We start from the raw sequence: 23,652 nt of genomic DNA, 5'->3' as shown, positions 1-23,652 counted from the left end.
AAGCTGAAGAGGCAGCAGGTTTTTTAAAATTTATTTTAAAAATCATTTATATTTTGTTCTGGCCTGAGCAACAGGGGAGTCTGAGTGAGCCCCAAACTCATTGACTCTATGAAATATTATTTGAAAGACATGCAGGCTTTTATATAAAAAAAACTAGCAAGTGTGTTTGCCCAAGCCGGTACAAATACTTCCACCTGACATGGGAATAAACACTTCCACATATTACATTAAACTTGTAGTTTATCTTGACAAAAAACTGCATTTTGAGTTTCATGACTTCATTCTTGGCTTTGCAGGGCAACTTCTGTTTTAACAAATAACTACATGAACAAAGCTATAAAATTATCTTAGAACAACAGAACTTAGGGACCTGTTGGCTGAGTATATCTGCATGTCTGCATCATGGCTCCACATGGAAAAAAAGTACAAAAGGAATTGAAAAATCTGAGCCTTGAAAGATGAAAAAAAAAGATCCAGGAAGATCAGGTGCCAACAAAAAGCAGTAATCGGGAGGTTTAGAACAAGCCATAGCACCACTAATAAGAGCTGCAGTGGCCACCCTCCTAAAATGACTCGACAGAAAATGCAGTGCTTGTACGATCTCCCTCCTAAAAACAAATGTGTAAGTCCTTCAGACTTTGCATATGGGTCATCAGTGGAAATCAGAGTTTCTGTGACTACTGAGACAGTCAGAAGGATGGTGCATAATGTAAATCTCTATGGACTGTCCAACAAAAACACCCTCGCTTGCAATTCAATATAAAACTGCAAGATTAAATTTTGCTAAAGGACTTGAAAAGAAGCCTGGCTATAATTGGGGGCAACGTCTTTGGTCAGATGAAACCAAGATGCATTTGTTCGGCTCTGATGGGGTCCAGCGTATTTGGTGTGAATGTGGCCAGTACTGCCACAGTAAATGCATAGTCCTGACAGTGAAGCACAGAGTTGATAGCACCATGATTTGGGGCTGAATGAGTGCACAGGGTATTGGGGAGATTACATTAATAGATGGCACCACAGATGCTTGTGGCTATAGCATATTATTTTCTAATGAGATGACTCCAGTTGGCAGAAGTTTGGCAGAAAAGGAAGATTCCAGTATGATAACAATTCAAAGCACACGTTCAGAAACTTGTGTGATAATGGCGAACAAAAATGAAAACTATGACCTGGCCAAGTATGTCACCTGACTTGAAACCTTCAGAAATGTGTGAAACACTTGTGTGTTCCATGCTGAGGAAGATTTAATCTGTCATTAAAAGTAAAGTTGGACATATGAAGTCTTAAAAGGTGTATTCATTTCTGTTGTATACTGTAAATGATACTTTCACACATCTTCATGTGCTTTTTTCTGTCAGTCACACAATGACCCTCAACAAAACCAGTTATTTTAGCTGTAAGTTATATTTCAGGACATGAGTCAGTGGGTAGGAACACAGCAAACTGGAATCAGGAACTTGTTTGAATCAGGAATTGATCCAACATCAAACCTTTAAAGAGGCCCTCAGGGTTCGTTCAAACACAGCTGAGACACTGAAGAGTCTCAAGGATACACGAGGCCTCAAGAAATGTTAACTTTGATGGTCAAAATCTGCTGTCCACAGCTGAGGAGGGTATTGATTCCCTTTACTAAATATTTAAAGCACATGCCTCTGTCCCCTTGTAATTCATAAGTATTCTTTGACACGCTGAACAAAAAAAAAAGAAACACACAGGGGGCTAATTACCTCCCTGGTTGCCCCTTGCTATCCCAACAATGGTTCATAAGCATATCGTACGGTATGCTGTAAGGCTCAGAGAGCTGTGCAGCAATCTGACTGCTGGGTTTGAGGTAGTTAACATCCAAACACATAGAGACGCCCATGGAGTCATTGACATGCACACACACATGGAATATATGCAGTAGCAAACATGGAATTCAATTCAAACAGCTTCACTTATTACGAACCAGAACCCCTCACAAAAAGAGCAAAATTTGTGTGTTTGGATTCACTTCTTTATGAATGTCCTGTTTTTAATATTTGTCTTTATTTTGGTTTGAAGAAGTTTATGGATATAGAAACATTAAACACAAAAGAGTTCCAACATGAAGAGAAACATGTCTGATTTTGCACTATTAATCAACCAAACTGATCAGATTAGTGGCAGAGACCATGTTAACTCTTTTGTGCACAGGTTAGATTTTTATGAGTTTTATCCTTCCATTGATGCAGTCTACAGATGACACTCAGCTGTATTCAATGGACTCATCGATCAAGAGGCTTATTCAACTAAATCAACCAGCAGCCATTGTTCACCTGTTAGAAATATGTCTGTGCCTCAAGTTTCCAGTAGAATATTGCTCATTAAGTAGCATTGTGACAGTGGGAACCATGGTGTCAGAAAGTGAAAGAAGTCAAATCATGGTTGGACTGCAAATTTCTAAGGGTTCAGTGTTGGGAGCACTAAAAGACGTTGTAGAAACTGGACCTGCTGTATTCAAACAGGGTCAGACAGATCAAAGAGAACATACCATCAGAAGATCAATACATCCAGCTTTGTTCACTGGAGATAGGAGATAGCTTCATCACAGAAACAGAATGTATAAAATAAAGAACACAAGACTCCAATCAGGAAAAAGTCCAGTCAAAAGAAGGCCATCGACTAGTGATTTCAGAGGACGAGGAGCACCTCTAAGCCACTCAGGAGGAGAAATGAGGTCAGACACTTGGGATGGGTTGAGACATAGCAACATTTCAGAGTGGGTGATTGGAAAAAAAAAATCCTATTTACTGAATCCCAGTAAGTGGCAGTGACGGGAAGGTGCATGAAAGAAGACCAACAGGAGAGGAAACGATACCACAATGGATCAAATACAGTAAAACATGCTGCTAGGAAGACTCAAGTCTGTAGCAAATCGACACCACTCTGACCACTGAGAAACACTTCAACCTTCAGAGACGCACTTTACCCTCTGGTTTGCATCTTTGTGAAGAAGGATTCATGCTGCAGGAGGATAATGAGCCCAAACACACCAGGGAAGTCAGTACTTTCATGCAGGTTAATTTAACTTCCAACCTGTCCAGAGTTTGAGCACGTCATAGCAGGGAAAGTAAAGTGCAGTCCTGATCATAGACTGTATGTAAAGATGGACAACATCAAAGCTCCTCAGAAGCACAAGCTGCCATTTGGAACCAGAATCTGTGCGGTGGTTAATAAAAGGTGGATAAGTGATATCAGGGTCCCATCTTCTGCTCAGACCTCAATCCTACTGGCTGCTTGCAGACATCAACCCAAACTACAAACAAACCAAGGTACACCTCAGACACATTTTTTCCCAACTTTGGTTTCTGTCATATGAAGCTCTCCGTTGATTCACTGTCATGGTTTACTGGAACACTTGATGCAACTGAGTCAGTCAAACGGATCATGTTTCACCAGTGGTTTTGCAGTTATCACAAGTCTAAATGTCTGCATCTACCTCCTCCTGAATCATATGGTGTCATAATTCTGGTGAAAGACTTGGCAGCTGATTCCTGCTGTTCACTTACACTCTACAGTTACACACAGATGCACAGTCACATAATAAATGTCAGCTTCATGCATAATTCATGCAAAAATTAAGATGCAGCGCAACTCTCTCACACACAAAAGACATCTGTTATACACAGACTGCTGCACAGTAACACATATGGACCTACAAACGGTCAGAGTGGTGCTGAAGGGCTGCTAATACTTCCATCCATTAGCACAGCAACACGATCACCTCTCCAATCAATAATTCATATTTGTCAGGTAAAAAAAATTTCATTTCGTAGGCATTTTTTTCTCATTTCTTACATTTTATCAGCTCCTTTCAAATCAAAAAAGGGGTTAATTGAGTTTATTAGTGATTTAAGAATGGTACAACCCTGAGTGTCAGTGACTGAATGTTCAATCCATCTTATCTGTTTTGCAGTAATTGCACAAAGCAGCATGTTGTAATGTCAAGAGTAAAAGAAACTTTTAGATTTTTCACAAGCTGGGAAAAGCTCAGTGAAATGACCCATAAAGTCATCTTTGAGACGCAATAAATAGGGAAAATTTCAGAGCACAAACACAATTTAGTTTGATAATCAGCTAAAGAAACTTTACTCCCCGCTCACTTCATTGAAACTTTACAGTAATACCTCTTAAAGTAACAACTGTGCTTTTTGTGTTCAAAACAAAATCAGTGTAATTTTATAAATCTTTTAAATAGCTTTCCAGAGACGAGAATAATAGATAAAGTGAGTGAAAACCAGTGTCAATTTCATGAGAAAAATTATAAAAATATGAACAAGAAAAGCAGTACTCGTCCAATGCTGCTCAGTCATTGTATCATTTCCGACGGCTGAAATCTTTAAAAGATTTGTGGAAGAAATCACGGCATCATAGACTGTGGCTATTTAATATAAATGAACCCACAAACAAAATGACCTCACGCTGACCACAGGTGTGTGTTCTGCATGTGTACGTTACGTACGGATACCGAACTGCATGACCTAAATATGTAGCGGGTGGCGGGAATTGATGGGACTCGGTAACACCCCCACAATTTTATCAATTATTCCTTGTATCATTTCCGATGGATAAGTCCGCAGTGGTGGATTTGTAGTAGGATCACAATCGTGATCGTCAGCAGGCAGCTGAAATAGCGTTCACTTGTTGTCATAGTTACAGTGACACCGTGCCCCTATCTCACAAAGATACAGAAATCTTTACAAATCTTTACATCATTGCCTAAATCTAATCAGTTGGTCCTTGTGTCATTTCTGATCTTCTCTGAAAATGTCGTCCAAATCCGTTTTTGAGTAATGTTGCTAACAGACAGACAAATCAACGCTAATCGTCACATAACTCTGCCAAGGCATCCAAATCCGTTTCTGAGTAATATAGCGGACAGACGGATGGACGGACGGACAAACAAATGTACACCAATCATCACATAACTCCACCGTTCCTTAGTGGACTAATAATTACTTCTTTTTAAAACAAAAACTGAAATAAACAAGAGAAAAAATATTTATAGATGATGATATTAATGACATGTTTTACATTTTACATGAACAGATAAAATCTAAAAAATATATATTTTAAGGGAAGTCTAGATTGATCAGTTTGGCCTGCTGTACTGCCGTTAATAAGAAAAAAAAATGTACATTTAGTAATACAAAGTGCCAGGCTTTATGTGATAGTTGTGCTTTTTGGAAGAAACACGTTAACTAAACTCATCTCAAGATTATAAGGAGACTCTAACAGGAAGCAGCAACAAAGCCGCTGAGACAAAGTGAACATGCAGGCAGCAGGCGACATTTATAACAAGAGAAACTAACGGAACATTATCAGGTGACGTGATGTAACATTAATGGTACTTTCAGTCAGGTATCTCTCACGTTGCTGTCAGAAGAAATGAATCAGTTCCAGGGGTAATGATCCGTCTGAATCATCCTTGAAAGAAATATCACCGTAAAAATGCTCTCCATATTAACGCAGACGGAAACAGGATTTTAGTAAACGTGAGAGAATCTTCTTCTGAATGAGCTGCTGCTCCTCAGTGGACAGTTAGCAGCTAATGCTAAAGCAATGAGAGCAGGACGGACAGACAGAGAGGTTCATAGTTTGGAGATAATAACGTTAAGTGGATTTACCGAGGAGAATCAATCTGTTGTATCAGTGCAGAGCAGAGGGACACAGACACTGAGACTTTTCCATTAGCCTCACCATGGAGCAGAAAAACACCTTTAACCATGGCAACTGTGCACAACGATGGAGATGGCTGAAGCCTTGAACACACAAAAATCAGGAACTTATAAAGCTGAGACTAAAATGTAAATGAGGAACTTTCAAATACTTGAAGTCAAATGACAAAAACCTGACTAAAACTGAATCAGGCACTCAAGCTACATCAATGAAACCCAAACTTTCCCTGTGCCGAGTGATTCAGAAGTTAAACCAACCGACTCAGAACTCCCACAAAGTCACAGGTCAGAGGTGGAGATCAAGTTAAAGGTGGACACAAAGCCACAGCTCCTTCCATCCCCGAGCGTCCCGCTGTGCCTCTCAGCCACAAGGAAAACCTCATCCTAATCATTTTCTCCACTTTTCAAAAGCCTAACGTGAACTTCAAAAGTCTCCTCCTTCCTCCCTCTCCACTGTGTTTCACTGCGCTGCAGGCCGGGGGACGACCTGCAGAGGAGGCCAGAGATTTAGCCCAGATTTTAGAGTTCAGACGCTCATCAGAAGAGCCGTCGCTGCCCTGCTGGCTGCCTGCAGACGCTGCTGCTCAGCCGGGACGCCAGCAGAATACTAAGAGGCTCCTTAACGGAGTCAAGAGGCTGAAAGTGGATGGGAATGTGTTTTTTTACACATCACTGTCGCGTTTGCTGGAAATCTTCAAACTGAATTAAACAGTAAACAATCCAAAGTGTTCAACAGTGCTTTTAGCTTCATCCAATATCACCGTGCAGATGTGGGCTCTAGTGGTTTTTCTGTAATTTCTAAATATAATCACTAGAATTCAGAATGTTCACAGGTGGCAATATCATTGAAATCGACTGGAAAATATTAAGAAGGCTGAATTTATATACGATGAGATAGTCAATGTCAGCAGAGTTACACATAAATACAGTAGGTACCGGGTTAATGACGTCCTGGACCTATGGTGTTTCATGGTAACGGCACCATTTCCCATATATTTATTAAAGTCTTGTTCCATCACTCCGACGTAGTGTTCCTCTTTGTTTTTAAATGTATGGCACTAACATGAAGGTGGGAGAGAAACTTCTTTTTGTTTCCTCTGGATGTCTTGGATATACTGAGAGATTGACAATAAATGTATGTACTATATTTTATTATTTCTAAAAAAAAATAAACATGTTTCCCAAAGTGTCAAATTCCTGAAATAATAGACTTCACTTTTAAGCACTTACTTGACAGAAGTGCACACCAGCCTCCAATGAAACAGGCTGTTTAATGGTTATTAAAGCAGGAAGAACATTGTTTTGTGGGGGGATTTTTTTGTGTTTTTTAACACTAATCCAGAGTTCTGCCTGTTTCAGAATCAGGCCTTGGGCGGTGACTGTATACAACAGTAGGATTAGCTCTTGTACACTGAAGGAAATGAGAAAAGCTCTCTGTGGTAAATAACTGCTATATATTATATGTTGTAGTAAAACATAGTCTTTTTTTTAAATACTGTTTTAAAAAGGTGTCAGATTTTCTTTTTTTTTTTTTAATTATCATCTTTTATTTACATTTAACTGCCCCCCCACCCCAGCAGAGGTGGCAGATTTCTGCACTTTCAATGTTTTTTTTTTAAATGTTACACTGTATTTTTGTCTGACACCCCTGCTGCAAGATTTTATTTTTTTTACAATTTTGTTTTTTACAGTGTACTTATTCTCCTATGTTAAAAGGAACAAAAAGGATAGAATCAAATATAAAGCAGCATGCTTGTTGCTTAGTATACGTCCAATAAAGCCCTTCTGTCCCTCTGAGACCGCCTTCCTCTCTTTTACTGACAGCAGTGTACGTCCACCAGCGTAGACATGACAGTCCTGCACCATTAGGATCAGCACTGCAGCTACGCTCTGATTGACTGCAATTTCCTGACTGCACCCCAGTCGTCTCTCTCTGCAGCAGCTCAGTGGGTATTTGTGTCAATCAGTGCCCGCTGAGATCAGTCCTGCCCCACCAATGACATCCTGTCCAGACTAGTCGGCCGCAACAGGCTCAATGAGGGTCGCAGCACACGGCGGTTCAGACGGATTCTCAGCAGGTAAACAAGACGCCGTCAATAACGGCCACAAGACAAGAGGAGTACATTTCAGAGCTGCTGCACTCTCTGGACTCTGAACATGTTTTTGTGTTACTTTCAGTGGTACAAATGCTGAACATAAAGCTGAATGTACCACACAGTCATCTGGTTACTGACATTCTGACCCTTGTCAAGGGCACTCAGGTCTACGCACCTACTCATATGGACTCACAAAAACTGTATATTCACTAACTAATAATTTGCAGACCTTGACTAAGTTGATCAACATTATTCACCTCCTCTGTAAGCAGTATTGTATTTCTGGGGCACATGCTGCCTTTAACAAAATAGTTGTGCCAAAAAAACAAGAAAAGGGCCTGAAAGAAACTCAGAGGAATCACAAAAAAGCTTTTACACTTCAGTCATTACAACCATTTTTGACAGAAAAATTTTGATACTAGCAGCTTCAAGTTCAGGTGTTTGTGATGAATATGTCCTTACCAAATGTATGAGTCTGAACACTGAAGCTGCTTGGAATAGAAATGGAGACACAACAAGGCAGAAGAACAATCTCTGAATACTGAGGTGGAGTTTCCACCCTGCTGAATTCCACCACTTATTCCCTGTAGCAGCACCAGAAAAAAACAAAACACAGCAACAAGAATGACACATCTTGTCTAATTTTCTTGCAGCAGGCTTTTCCCTCCCCTCTACTAAGCAGGGTAAATCTCAATTTGGATAATTTGTTCCAATTACCAGTGAATCAATGAGCATGATTAAAAAAAAGTGACGAAGCTTTGGGGAGCCTTTCATCCACATCTCTAATTGAAAACTGAGATTTTCTGAAAGGAAATACTACAGCGGCCTTGTTTTCGTATGGAACTCACACACATACAGCACTACTGTGCGTACGAACACACACCGAAACAAAAAAACCCCCACTGAAAATGCCAGTTGCCTTGGAGATGGAGAGACTCTTTTTCTGTCTCTCGCCTCTGCAGTTTGCACTGAAAAGGAAACAACATTCAGCCATTCAGACTGATGAAACCGAATGATGAAACCAAGTTTCACCGAGTGTAACTCATCGTGGACTCTACTGCAGCCTAATTAAGAAGTGTTCAAGGTGTTCCTGACAACTTCAACCATGGAAATACACTTCGCTCCTCAGTTCCATGCATGTTCTTTGATGAAATGGGGGACTTTGGTTAACAAGGCTGGACTTTATAAGTTTAATGATAAAAATATGGAGACATGCTCCAGAAAAAGTACTTCTACCCTCAGATTACAGTTCCAAGTTTTATTCAACTTTAAAAGATTTTAATAGCAATACTCATTATCTATTTCACAGGACCCCCAGGGAACATTCCTAACTTTGGCCTCAGGTTGGCTTTAGATGACTTTTCACATGCACTGAATACATGCTTTACTATGTCTTTTAACTCCTTCAACAATAAAATTGATGCATAAAGTGGCTGCTCGAGGATTGTATCTTAGGCAGATTTTACCACAGAACCAATGACACATGACTCATACGCAGATCTATTACCTGTTTTGCACTACGAGACTAGAGTGTGGGCAATATTAGATGTTAGAAGGTCATGTTTATTAGGAAGCAGAGCTGCGAAGGAACATGAAGTGTGTCAGCCTTTTTTAAATCCTTCATTTTCTTTCTTCTTCTGTCATTGAAGTCTATTGCAACTAGAACTACGTGGTAAAAAGTAGTGACATCTGGCCATCCCATGATTCTTTTCACATGGTTTAATGTCTGGTTCTTGAGCTTTGTCTCACCCTTACTAGGTCAAATGCGAACTGTTGAACCGTATCTCAAAAACCTGTACCACTGAATACCTCAAGCCAAGTTCAAAGGACACGATGACGTCAATTACTGGATTATATGGTTTGAAACATGGGCTGCAATTTCAATTTACCTACCACTGCACCGTATCATTTATTTAGATTTTTTTTGGTTGTTTTCTTGTTTTGCAACTTCTAGATTCACTTATATCCCCTCACTTCTAAACTATATTTCAAGCCTAATTGCTGTTTAAACCATTTGGGAAATTATTTAGGTGTTTGAGGCATTTTGGACAACTGCTCTATAAATCAATCTTTTTTTTTTTTTACCGAGTCAAATTAATTTTTAATCAGATGCAATTTAAATTCTCATTTAAGGCTGTTTCACTCATTTGTTTTTCATTAGTCCTTTAATGCAAATGTTGTTGCACTTCACTGTACTGAAGAAACAAAAGAAAAAGCAAAAATGTTTGACCTCTGAAAGTAGTTTACAGAGAAACTTCTGTATAATTCTAACACCAATTTAATGTAGATGACAGTGTAATTACAATGCCCATATAAACCTTTGTTTTTGACCAGCACAGTCCCTGCAACCATCCTCATAACTGTCCAAGTAATAATACAGTGCTGAAATTTAATGTGGAGTTTGCAGGTTGAAATCTTACACATGTAAACAGGGCAACCTAAAAAGCAAACATTCAAAAAGATTAATCCTTAGATGCATAAGTGGGTCAAAAAATGACCCGTTGAGGTTGTTTTCTTGCAATATCTTTGTAATGAAAAGTTTTCATCATTTCATATTCCAGCTGTTCCTAAAAAAAAACGTTTTTGATATCATTCCATTTGAATTTTTAAGTTACCATTAATACTTTTAGAAGAAATTGCAATATTTGTATTGCTTCTCCAAGCTCGCTGTCACTGATAATATCATATAAGAGGTGGTGGGACGGAGAGCAGCAACAGCTGGAGGAAAGAGTGGAAAATGTCAACAAAATGGAGGCTGACATTCTTCTGTTGCTGTTTTGCGTAATATTCTTCTTTCTCAATTCTCAAAATGTTCAAAATCTGCTATAAAGTGAAAACTAAACATATTTCAAACATGAAATTATTCTTGTGTGGACCAAAATATAATGCAAATTATTATTAATACTAACCAAAATGACAAAAACAGCATCAAAACACATTGATTCGTATACAGGTCATTTTTGACCCACTTGTGGAAGAGTGTAAGGTCCAATCACTCATTCATATAAGGGTTAATATAAATATCACATTTTTTCCTGAAAGCTCTGATATCTGCTGTTTGCTTTGTCTGCAACATTTGGCTTCCATGAATCACTACAAGGAGTAACAACGTAGGAACATTTCATTTCTGCGTGTTTTCTTTCACTTTCCTCTAAAATGCATTAAAAGCTAAAATAGTCTCCACCTGTGGAGAACACGTCTTGACCACTGGGTCCTTGAAACTTGCCAGAAGTCCAATTATAACCTAAACAACCATGTCAAAAAGGAAATAGGCTTTCCTCTGTCCTGATAAATGGCCATTTGCACACATGCACTTGTGCTCTGTGCTTACGACTCCCTGCTTCACTTCCTGGCTTTCATCTCTTGTTGCTTGGAGGAGACTCTGGCCTGGCAGCTTTTTTCCCCCCTTGGGAGGCAGAGATACGGATGACTTTTCCATCCCTCATTAGTCATGATATACACATGAAACAGCGCTACCATAATGAGCTGAAATGCATGCATGAAGACCACCATCCAGCAGCCAAGAGAGGACACATTATGATTCAAACGCTGTAGAGAATCCCCCTGCAGATCCCTGTGGCTCCACAGACAAGGAGCCATGATCTGTCACGGTTCCTCTGTAATTCTGAGGAGATACATTCCCCAGAAGAAAACCTGCAGCTAATAATTTCCTGTTAAAACCGTGTTGGCGAGAGACGATGAAAGAGATACCTCGTTCTGCTCTCTGTGGGAGAGGCTCATTTAAAGTGCATTAGGTAGGATTTCCATGAGCCTGAGGCACATGACTGACCGTAACATTTGTAGATTAATTTCACATCGAGCTGCAACAATTAGACAATGTTAAATGATGAGTCAATCCGCTTCGTTAGTCATTATTCAAGCAGAAATGTCAAACCAGTGATAGCCACAACTCCTTACAGATGCTTTTTCTTGACATATATGATAGTAAACTGACTATCTTTAGGTTTTGGACTGTTGGTCAGATAAAACAAGAGGATGTGACATTGAGCTGGGGGATATTTTTTCATTTTTTCCATAATCTGGAGCAACCTGGCCTTCAGGCAGAGACAGTATAAAGTAGACACTTGCTACTTAAAACAGAAATCTGTGGGACACTTCCATAATGCCAAAGATGGGGGTTGCATACCACATGTCCCGCCCCTCCCCCACAAACAGCCAATCATCTGTTTGGTAATACTTGAACATCCATTTAATCGTGTTGTGAAACTGCAGTAGAAGCAGAACCTTTTCAGCGCTTATTTAAATTTCACCCAACTCTTTAAGCTCTTTTAAAAATTGATTTGACCTTCTGTACGAGCAGCTTTTATGTCTGTGTGACTATTAAAATTGTAGTCATGGCTCAACACTCTTTCAGATAGAAGCCTGGACATCCATCCATATATTATCCATACACTGCTTAATCCTCACTAGAGTTGTGGGGCGCTGGAGTCCCAGGTCACCATGTCTATCACAGGGCTACACATAGAGATAAACAATCACATTCACACCTACGGACAATTTAGAATCACCAATTAACCTCAGCATGTTTTTGGACTGTGGGAGGAAGCTGGAGTAAAACCCATGCATGCACAGGGAGGACATGCAAACTCCATGTAGACAGATGCCAGGCTGGGTTGTGAACCGGAGAGACAAGCTGCCAACCACTGAGACACTGTGCTCCAGGCTTGTAGCCAAGCCTGGTCTTGTTAGCCGCAAATAACTGCCCAGAGATGTTAAGATGGCTACCGAGTGGTGAGTATAAGGACTGTAGGTGAGACAGGAGTCTTGATATTAACTTCTCTCTTTCAATTCCTCACTTCTTATGTAAACAACTGAGTGACTCAGACTGTCTGAAATTGTCCACCACTATCACCATATTTTAACAATACCATGTAATACAATGCATCCCCCTCTCTGCGTCACTAGTTTTTGATTCCATTCTCAAGTATGTCCATTCAAATCAGATACAAAAACTTCTTTTGTGACACAGTTTGACCACTATTGTCTACTATTTCTTTACTCACATAACTCAACCTTGGGAACAGCTCCTCCTCTAAAGATGGCCAAATCTTAATCTGAGCTGCATAGAATTGCAACCATATTGATAAGGAAAAAAAATATGTAGATGTTGCAAAAAAAAACATGTTGCTGAAAGCTCACCTTTAATGATTTTTTTAAAAAAAAACCTGGCTGCATTAACTGGACTGCAACAAGTGGCTGCATGAAGTAATTTAAATAAAACTATATGATAACAAGAACTACTACAGTTACATTCTAAAAGTAATTTAAGGGACCTATTCCTGCTACTTAAATAAATACATGAGTGCAAGATCATGCTAATTTATTGATTTTAATAAAGCTTCTGAGTGGCAAACATTATTTTGATCATAGCAATATTGTGTGTAATCTAAACTAAAATTCCTGCATTTGTTGATTTATAACTAAATTCAAAGTGATGGAACTTAATGGCATAAATTGGTTTGATTTTCCTTCATCTTGGGGTCAGGATTTCAAGTTCACACCTTTCTAACAATTGAGCTTATTTATTAAAAATCAAAAACGTGCTCATAGTTTATGTTAATTAAGTACATGACACTTATAAGTCCTTTTAAATAATGTGGAAGTAACAGTTGGAACAATGTATTTTTTATGAATAAACCTTAAAAACTTGTGTCAATGCTACAAATCAGTAAAAAAAGTGATAATTAACAATACCTTTGATTGTAGAGGCTAAAAGCTAATTCCCCAAACATAATACTTTTGAAGTTGGTATAACTGATGACAAATATGATTTTTTAGAGTGCAAGCTAGCAGACGGTGTTTTATTTCTAAGGCCGTCGCATGAAGCTGCCAAGCAAAGGGTTAAAACTGTTTGTCTTTAAATTGGGTGGAAGTTTTTCCTCCAATCTCAATCTGCCCTCCAGCCCTGATTTTCAGCTGCTAAATAATGAAGGACTTGAGTGGGAGTAAAGAAATGCTTGTGATAATTCTCTGAGTCATACTGGATGCTAACAGAAATTAAAAAAAGGTCAGAGGTTACATAATAGCCCCAAAGAAAGCAGTTTGTTATCTTTGGGTCTGAGTTCCCGCTCAGAGCAGCCTGGTGCTCCTGGTGCTGAGACGTTCTGGATAAACATCTCCATTAAAACTGTGTGTGATCAATTAGTAATGTGGGCATCAAGAGGCCAGCCTGTGTGGTTTCACCCTGTTGATCTGCTGCTCTAAAAAACACAGACTGGTCCAAAATAATTCTCAGGTTGCCATGGTTTTTGTGTGTGAGAACTAAAATATAAAAATACTAAACTGAGAACTGCTGCTATCAGTGTTTGACATGAGCATCAAACAGGTTGCAGGTTGGTGAAGTGGGTTTGTGATGGAAAAACAAGTTCATTTAAATGCAGATGAGCTGAGAAACAACTCTTCAGGATTTAAAAGTAACTTTGTTTTAATTTGTTCATCCTTTTAGAGGAACAACTGATAAGAAAGGAACTGAGGCTTTAACAGACAAGGATCAGAAAATTATCAGCCCAAATTAAAGACAGGCCAGACGCATGTCAGATTTGATTGATGCTGAGGAGCTCAATCAGAAATTCAGCCGTCACCTATAATTTGACTAAACAGGGACAATCCGTAAAATAACATTAAATTGTTCAAAAGGTTAGTTAAAAACTGTTTCAAAACTTTCATTTTTGTCGTGATGGAAAAGTAAAGGTCTGAATGACTGTGACAGGGGACACATCGTAGCTGGTCGGAGCTGAAACGTTCAGGTTTGTGTCGAGCTCCTGGGCAGCAGCTGCTGACATTTATCAAAACTCCAGTTTCAAATACTTCAAACTGGGGTTTTGATGGATGCCAAGGGGGCGACAGTCAACTTTTTCTTCAAGTAAAGCCAAGAAAAACAAGTTTGTGTGCAGCAGTGCTTTGACATGAAGTCTGGAGGCGTTAAGCTCCTGAGTTTGACTGATGTGTGAATCAATACAGACTAACATAGAAACCTCTGCCAGACTTAAAAATATCTAAACTGCAATTAGTGTATGCTTCTTTTCCCTCCTGATGAGACGCCAGCTGAAATGACTTGCAAAGTTGCTCACTGTAATAAATTGAATAGCAACAGTCACTCTTCGTCAGTTGAAACTTAACATTTTTGTTCACTGTTCAGGTTCACTGTCTCTGATATTTTTCTCTGATTCCTTTGTATCTCACAACAAGCCAATTCTGGGGTCAAAATGGACTTTTCCTCATGTACAGAAAAAATGATAAATCATGTAGCTGACTTCAGGTGGCAGAAATGATTTGAGTTTTTTTGGACTCAACACCTGGACTAGAGAAGTGTGTGTGTTCTGAACACTGATTATTTCAACTGCCAGTTATCCAGTTTGACGAATCATGTTAATATATCAAAAGTGCATATTTGCTGATTCTGTTCCCACTGTTTCTGAATAATATCTGGCAAAACAGTTTCCTTGAAGATTAATAAAGGCTTAGCTTAGCTTAATAGCTTAGTGGAAATTTGTTGAACTATGACCTGAGCTGCTGTCTTGTAAAATCTCCTATTTGATTCTGTGTGATTAATAAGCATCCATTTTCATTTTTTCTTTCATTTTCAAGTTCATGCAGGCCAGAGAGAAGTAAACGATCGCTGCTGGTAGCCCTCTGAGAGACTTTAAGAGCGTCTCGTCTTAAATACCATCACATAAAGAAGTGAACACCAGCACATGAGGAGGATTGATTCAGTCAGTCATGTGTTTCCAGCCTGTTTAAAGCGCTTTAGGCCTCCCTCAGCACACTAGTGTCATTGCTGATTCTCATCTTAATACCTCACAGCGTAAGAGAGAAAATTCACATGAGTGTCACCAAATCAATACATTGATTACCACACGTAAGAAGTTAATTCCCCACATTGTGCTAACCTTTGTGGGTGCAGCCAATCACTGTTGAGCACTGCTTGAACTGATAGATGGATAAAAAATGAATTATTCTACAATACTGAGACCAGACAAAATGAAAAATCTGCAGATGCTGGAACCAGGTTTGTTACAAAACTACAGTTTGGGTCTCGGTCTACTGACAGCAGCATTAGCGCTATAGTGAAGTCATGATGGGAGTTTTGAAGTGGTACATGTATGCACTGACCAACACAAAATGTGCAGCAAAGCTGAAAGCTTCAAGTAAAAAAAAAAAGACAGTCAAATGAACCCTAAGGAAAGTTTATTTTCTATGTCAAAGCAAATTTATGATATAACACATGCAGGGCAGCAATACAACAGCAGGCTGCAGCAGAAAGAACAGATTTTTGAACTCTGCCACAATGACATTGGCATCAGCACGAGACATACATTACTCTGTCTCTATTACACACCTCGGCTGTTTCTGCAGTGAAAACGTTCCCATGAAGATTACTACAAAGAGAGCACAAAGTCTCAGACTGTGGGCAGGACTTTGTAGGGATTCTGCAGGTATTTAGACTTGCTTATTCCAGATGTAACTCAAGTCCTGCTGGAGGTACATTGGTCCCTAAAGCCTTTCAACAAATCCTACTAGAGCTTTTCTTCTCTTGAAGCTAAAAAAAAGTGAAATCCAACACAAAAAGTAAAAAGGCTACCCACTGTCTGTCTTTTATAACAGCCTGTAGAATTAGATTTCACCCTGAAAATGACCACAACGATCAGCGACTGGAAGCAAAAGAGTTGACATCACACGTCACCCTGATCACAGGCCGACTCACTCATCGAGTCATTCACGTTTTTGTGTGTAAGGAAAGGAAGTGGGTTGAGGAAACAAACCCTGAGATGATTGGTATGGCTCAGACAAACACTGACAGCCAGCATTTACGTGCTACTGGGCTTCACTGCAGGAGGTGTTGACCAATCCTCATAGAAGAGCTGCTGCACAAACGTCTCAATTAGCCGGAAGCTTGTATGCCAAGAGATGTCAAAGATGGATTCTGTTGTGAGCCTGAAACGCCCAAAGACCTGGAGTGAGAGGACAGATTACTTATAATAAATCATAAAAAACGCTCCGCAAGGGAAACATCTCTAGAAAGACTCTGTGAGGGCTGGATGGTTTGTTTTTATTTATGGCAGCTAGAGGGTGTTTCTAATAGGTGGAGCTCACTACAGGGTGTTGGAGGATCCAAACTGATGGAGCAGAACTTAACAGCTGAATGAAGACACAACTGTAGAGGGAGAACTTGCCCCAGGCTGTACTTTAAAAAACCAACAACAGAGGCTGCAGTGATTCCTTATGCTTGTTAGTGAGCAAAACACAGCAGATTTCTGCACGTTCAACACGTTAACCAGGCGTTTACAGAGGAACGTATCATTCTCAAGGACAAAATCAGCTGCGACAAATATAAATGTACTATATATTTGCTTAAACTGACAAAATTAGTGGCTGTTATTGACAGAAACAAAGAAATTACTCCTCCCACAGTGTGAATAGACAAAAAGATCAATAACAGCGCTCACTAAGTGTTCCAGCAGACATATGACGTGTCAGCACTGTATTAAGACAGAAATGATCATGTAGTAGAGCCAGTAATGAAGTGAAATTTAAAAGACAGACTTGTCCCTTGTTCCTACTCTGTCTGTGGCTCTCAGCTCCAAACCCATTAGCTCCTAATGAAGATGGAAATCTTCAATAATGGTCTCGGAAAACAGCTCACAAATATGTAGCTTTATTTGTTATAAACTCTTAGTTATTTCCTAAAGCAGATGGAAACTACTTTTTTTTTCCAAATATTAGTCAAACAGGAGGAAGAAGTGCATTCACAGGGGACTATTTTCAGCAGCACATTAATCTGCACACAGGACAGTGCATGTGGGGACAAATAAGGCTTTATTATGCACCAAAAAAGTTCAGGTGAAGTTAATATGAGAGTTTAGCAGCGTGAGGTAGATAAATCTAGTTTAAATCTCATAAAGTGGAGAGGAACATGAGTCCACTTAGTAGCTGCTGTGGAGCTTTGATCTGATCACATTTACCTGTTTTTCGTGTGAATGTTAAAGACGAAGTTCAAAGCTGGTAGAAGGTGAAGATTCTCTCGGTCTGAGGACAACTTCAGTACCAAGACAGCGAACATGTTTTCTTCTCACAGTTTACCCTACATCCTGCATCTTGTGAGCGTGTAAAAACACGACTGAAAAGCAGATTGTAAAGCGCTCTGTGTAACAGCACTTTAAAATACAACACAGTCCATTTACCATTTATCAGGTTTTAGTTAACTGAAAGTACTTTCCAGCAGGGCTGTAGTCTGCAGGTCAACTGGTGCATTGATTGGTGGATATTCTCTTATTGGAGTCAGACAACTGCAGTAAGATGGAGAGCAAAAGTGTAAAGAAGTCGATGGGAGAAGTTCCTGCCCTGGTGGAGTCGGCAATGACAGCAGCAGTCTTTGATAAACTTGACATCACTCTTTAAATTTTATAGTCTTCACTAGAGTTTATAGATTTACAAATGTTAAAAAACAAATAAAGTGTATCTGCTGAAGCTACAAGTGAGTGAGCAAATACACAAAATACCCTCAATGCCGCATAAACATTTAATCTGTATTTGGTTTCAGCCACAATGAATTATTTACTGCATTCAAGCACTAATTCAGCTCAGAGACCACACTGAGGCACAGCAGGTGCTAAATTGTTTCAGGGTCTCATAAAAATGAGGTTTTAATTTCCCAGTTTCTCTCTCGCTCCCCTCACAAATCTAACTTGAGTTGTGCTCCAGACTGCTCCACATGAGCAGATTTTTAAAACCAAGATACGTAATGTGATATACTTTACATACATGAGAGTAAAATATACTGTATGTCAGTCCAGATAGGATGCATGAAACACCACTGAGTCAATTATTTGCTAAAACAGCTGATTTTATAATCCTAAAAATGGCAGAGAAATCACAAGTGAGGGACTCATCAAAGAAAAGAACAGCTCTGTTCACCTTTCGTCGTCTTTTTTATTTCTGCCGATACTGTAATGAAGATGTTACTGATTTAATAATGTTTAAACCTGCAACTATATTCAGTACAGGAGCAGCTCAGCATAAATGCAGAAAGGTATTTACTGTTTGAAGCTACAGTTAAGAGCCTTGCTTGATGCTGATGTTAAGGCATCACTGAAATGACTCAACAGCTTGAGGCTAACGCAGCGCTGAAAGAATCAGTCGAAAAATCAATTGTGCATTTATAACAAACTGATTTAATAGACTGAATGTAAGTTCAATACATTCATAATTGTTGAAATGATTTATTAAACACATATTTTCTGGTTCCAGGCTCTAAAATGTGGTAATTTTGCACCAGTTTTCTTGTAAATCTGTTACACACTTTGAAGATAAATGGTAAAGTGGTTCTCTGACTTTACATGTGGCACCATTATCAGCTCAACACTTTAGTTTGACTACTTTTCACTTGAACTTTGACCACATAGAACCCATCAACCTCCGTTCTACGTAGTGTTTAGTGCTAATTAGCAGATGTTAACTGAGATGGTGAACATGGTAAACATTACTGTTGCTTGGCATTAGCATGTTAGCACTAGCACAATATTATTTCATTTTTTATTATTATTTTTTTTTATTAGAGACCAAACCAGGGACTTGCACCCATGTGGTCTTCATCCAAGTCACTACGCTCTTGGGTCGACCCCTTCTGGTAATATATCTATTTTTTAAAAACAGTTTTTAACTTGAAGCATGTGCGTAAATTCAGCCTCACAGAGCTGTTGGCCTGAGTGGAGACTCTTAAGCCTCGTTGACACATAAACTGCACAAAATGTCAAAGTAACTGCAGGAAAATGCTCAAACTCCCAGAGAGGTAAACCTCCTTTCTGCTCAGAATGCATAATTACCTTTTCTGTGTTTAACAGTGTGGTCAGAGCCCTGGGTTTTAATAAGGTGATGATGAAACGCCTGTTTTACGGTGTGACAGCTCCCATTGTTACTCTGACTGTTTAATGAATAGTGCAGGCTCCATGATGAATGCTTCACTGATCAGTTTGATGTTTAGCTACAGCTGATAGAGGGAAAAAAAATCTAACGAGTCTCTTCAGGAGAAGAGGCTGATAAATAATACTTATGGATCCTGTATTCACACAATTTCTGATGACTGAAGATTCTCCTGCTGTACTGCAGTCATCCGATACTGCAACTTTCTGCACTAATCCAGCACATTGTACTGTGTTTCTAAACACTGCTGCATGAAGTTATACTTGCTAACATCACCAGTCTGTAGTTTTAAGCCAAGGTGTTGGTCTGGGACACACTTATAGGTAATTTCTAATTACACTGCAAATGAGGATTTCTGTAGTTTCTGCTAGTGGTAATAAGATAATAATATAATAATAATAAGACAAAAAACATGAGCTAAAACTTAAAAGGAACTTCTTTTGCCAGATATAGCTCAGAAAAAACAAATGACAAGAAACGCAGTGTCTAGTAGAAAAAGCAATAAGATAATATAAGCATGACACTGGAAAAGAAGGAAGCTAAAAACGACTAAAACAGACAAATAATATATAATGGTGGCAATGATGTCATAAGTAAAACAAGAAAAGCACTCAGAGAGCGCAGTACTCCAGCAAGGCTGCTCAGTCGTATCATTTCCGATGGATGAAATGTTGAAAAAAGTCGTGGCAGAAATCACAACACCATAGAATGTGGCTATTTAATGTAGATGTACCCACAAACAAAATGAACTTGCGCTGAGCACAGGTGTACACATACATGTATCATTTCCAACGGATAAATCCCTACAAGTCCGCAGTGGTAGTAGGATCACAATCATGTGATCATCAGCAGGCAGCTGACGTAGTGTTCATTTGTTGTCATAGTTACAGTGACACCGTGCCACTATCTCACAATGATACAGAAATCTGTAACAAATCCGTAGATCCAGACTATAAGCTGCATCACTGCCAAAATCTAATCAATTGATTCTTGTGTTATTTCTGACCTTTCTAGAAATTTTCATCCAAATCAGTTTGTCCATTTGTGAGTAATGCTGCTGACAGACAGACAGACAGACAGACAAACCAACGCCGATCATCACATGACTCCGCTGAGGCCCCTCCTCCTTGTCGGAGTAACAACACATAAAATTAAAATATTGCACCTGAAAAATGAAATATGTCACATTGCACTGAGATGTTGTAAATGACAGTAAAAATATGGAAATGAAATGTTACATGATACTGAAACTGACAGTTCACAAACTATTAAGAAAAGTAATACTGCAAATGATACTGTTATTATTGTTCAGGTCTAAGTGTTTAATGTTGCTGCTGTATCTCCCAGGTGAACGTATCATGTCAGCTACCTGGAGCTGACAGCTATCATTCAATCCAATCCTACAAGTTGTTAAAACTTTATGTATCTGGGTTGTTCATCTGACAAAATAAGCAGTTTGTATTCATCATTCTGTGATAAGCACGTCACCAAATCTTAAGACAGTTTACAGATAAGGAAATCAAATCAACGATAACAGCTATGCTTACTAAAGCACTGCAGCATTGATAGCTTCCCTGATTAAAAAGAACGCCTTTAAAACAAACAAATCTGGTGTGATTATAATCTAATTATGACAGTATCCCCTGTAGTCATCTTTTCTTAAAATGTGAAAAACAAAACTATAAAAAAAACCAAAAAAAAACAATGGAATAAACATGTTGTCTCTCCCTCTGTCTTTCCAAACTAAACAAATGGGCTTTGGTGCGATTGCCATCCTTGTTTAGTGATTTCATGATCTCTGACCCCCAGCAGGAACGATCCCCCAGCGGTGTCACACAGCTCTCACACATCCTCTTGTGCTGCTCTCCCAAGCAGCTGTTTTCGTCCTCCAAGTCTAATTTATGTATCTGCGAACATTGTTGTTGCTCCATCAGCCTCCAGGGTCACTGCAGACAATGTCAGGGAATACTAATAGCATGCAAATCCTTTTAATTGTACATTGTTTATTCCTTCTTCCCTCAAGCTATAGTTTGATTGCAAAGTCCATGTCGTCCTCCTTTAGTCGGCTGAGGAGCAGCATGAGTGCTACAGTGAAGTCTGAGAGGGACACTACGCTGGATCCAGACAGGACATCTCCAGCTTTGTGTCCAATCAGTGCTTGGTACATGAGAGCTGAGAGCTAAAAGGTTAATAAAAGCTTCCCTGCTCTTGTCTTTTCTGCTCAGATGGGGCATTAATGTTCTAAACTAGTAATGATCATTGGATCGAGGACAACTGTTAGAGGGACAGTAAAGCACAAAACGGTCTAATTACAGCAAAACTATCAATTTTATCACAGATAAAATCTGTCACTTCCACTTTTGAGGGTTAAAGCTGATATTAGACTCCCTCGGGTTTGTAAATTCAATGATTTTTCAAGACAATCCAAAACAACTAACTGCAATGAGGGAGAACTTATGATCCACAGTCTAACTCAGGTCTGTAAACTTAACAGGAGAGAAAAAAGGTTACAAGGTAACATTCTGCCCTGGGACAAAACTTTAGCCTTTAAATCGAACAAAGAAGCCTTCTAGAGCATTTTCACAGCAGAATGTGAGTTTACATCATTTTTGATTGGCTTCAATCATGATCTTAGTTTCAATATTCTAATTTTGTATTTTCTCAGTTTTATTTATTACACTTTAAAGTCTTTATTAACCCCACAGAAGGGAAATGTGCAAGAGCAAAATGGATGGTACAAATATTTCAGAAATATCAACAGAAAAATAAAACAAACCAAAAATAAACACTCGTTCAGACTGTCCAAATGTCTCTGGATGGAATTAGAATAAGAAGCCCTTCATCAATGAAAGACAGAGGAAAGCCTGGTTACTCTTTGCTGGGATCACAAACATTGGACTGTTGATGATTGGGCTCAGGTTCTCTACAGGGTTGAATCCAATTTTCAGTTGATGTCCACTCCAGCCAACTTACTGGTTAGAAGGAAGCCTGGAGAAGCTACAAACCAGACTGTCTGCCCCTACAGTAAAACATGGGGGTGGATCAGTGATGATCTGGGGTAGTTTCAGTCTGGGTGGAACAGGGGAAATGAATCAGGTCATGTTTGGGGTTACTCTGGAAAACAGTCTTCTTCCATCAGCTGGAAAACTCTTTCCTGCCTCAAATTATTGGATTTTCCAACAAGACAATGTCCTTTGCTACACTGCAAGGTCAGTTAAAGCCTGGATGAAGAACCAGAACACTGGAACCATGCCTTGGTCTGCTCAATCATCAGATCTAAATCCAATAGAAAACCTGTGGAAAATCATCAAACGCAAAACAGAGAACCACAAGCCCAAAAACAAAGCAGATTAGTTTGAATTAGTGCAACAGGAATGGGCTGCTGTGACAGCAGAACAATGTCAGAAGCTGGTGGAGAGCAGCCAAGACAAATGGCTGCAGTCATCAGAAACAATGGTTATGAATCAGTACTAACTCCTGTGTGGATCATGGGACTAAAACAGACAGAAAACACGGAATCCTAAAAGCTGTTTGTGGCAGTACAATGCCATAGCTATTGATGTAAGAACTTAAGTGATTTTAGTTAACATCAAGAAAACCATGGAAAATGTATAGATATCAGCTCTTAAGTTAAACTCTTCTGAGCTATTTTTGCTGTTATCATTATATTTGTTCAAACAAATGTACCTTTAGTTGTACCAGGCATTAAAATTAACAACAAATTGAAGAAAACAAGTTTTTTTTCCATGATTGTCTGTATAGTATATGAGTTTTCAAATGAACAAAACATTCAGAATTTTTGCTATGAATGTGTTGGTATTGTACCAAAATGAAGCAAGACAGTCATTCTGTGAGCGGTCTACTGGGATCAGTGCTGATTTTAGAGTTTAACAGCAGCAGGAAAGAAGGACTTGCAT

Source organism: Amphiprion ocellaris, chromosome 12 (genome assembly GCF_022539595.1).
Source record: "Amphiprion ocellaris isolate individual 3 ecotype Okinawa chromosome 12, ASM2253959v1, whole genome shotgun sequence".
NCBI classification, from domain to species: Eukaryota; Metazoa; Chordata; class Actinopteri; family Pomacentridae; genus Amphiprion; species Amphiprion ocellaris.
Note: the sequence above shows the minus strand (reverse complement) of the source record.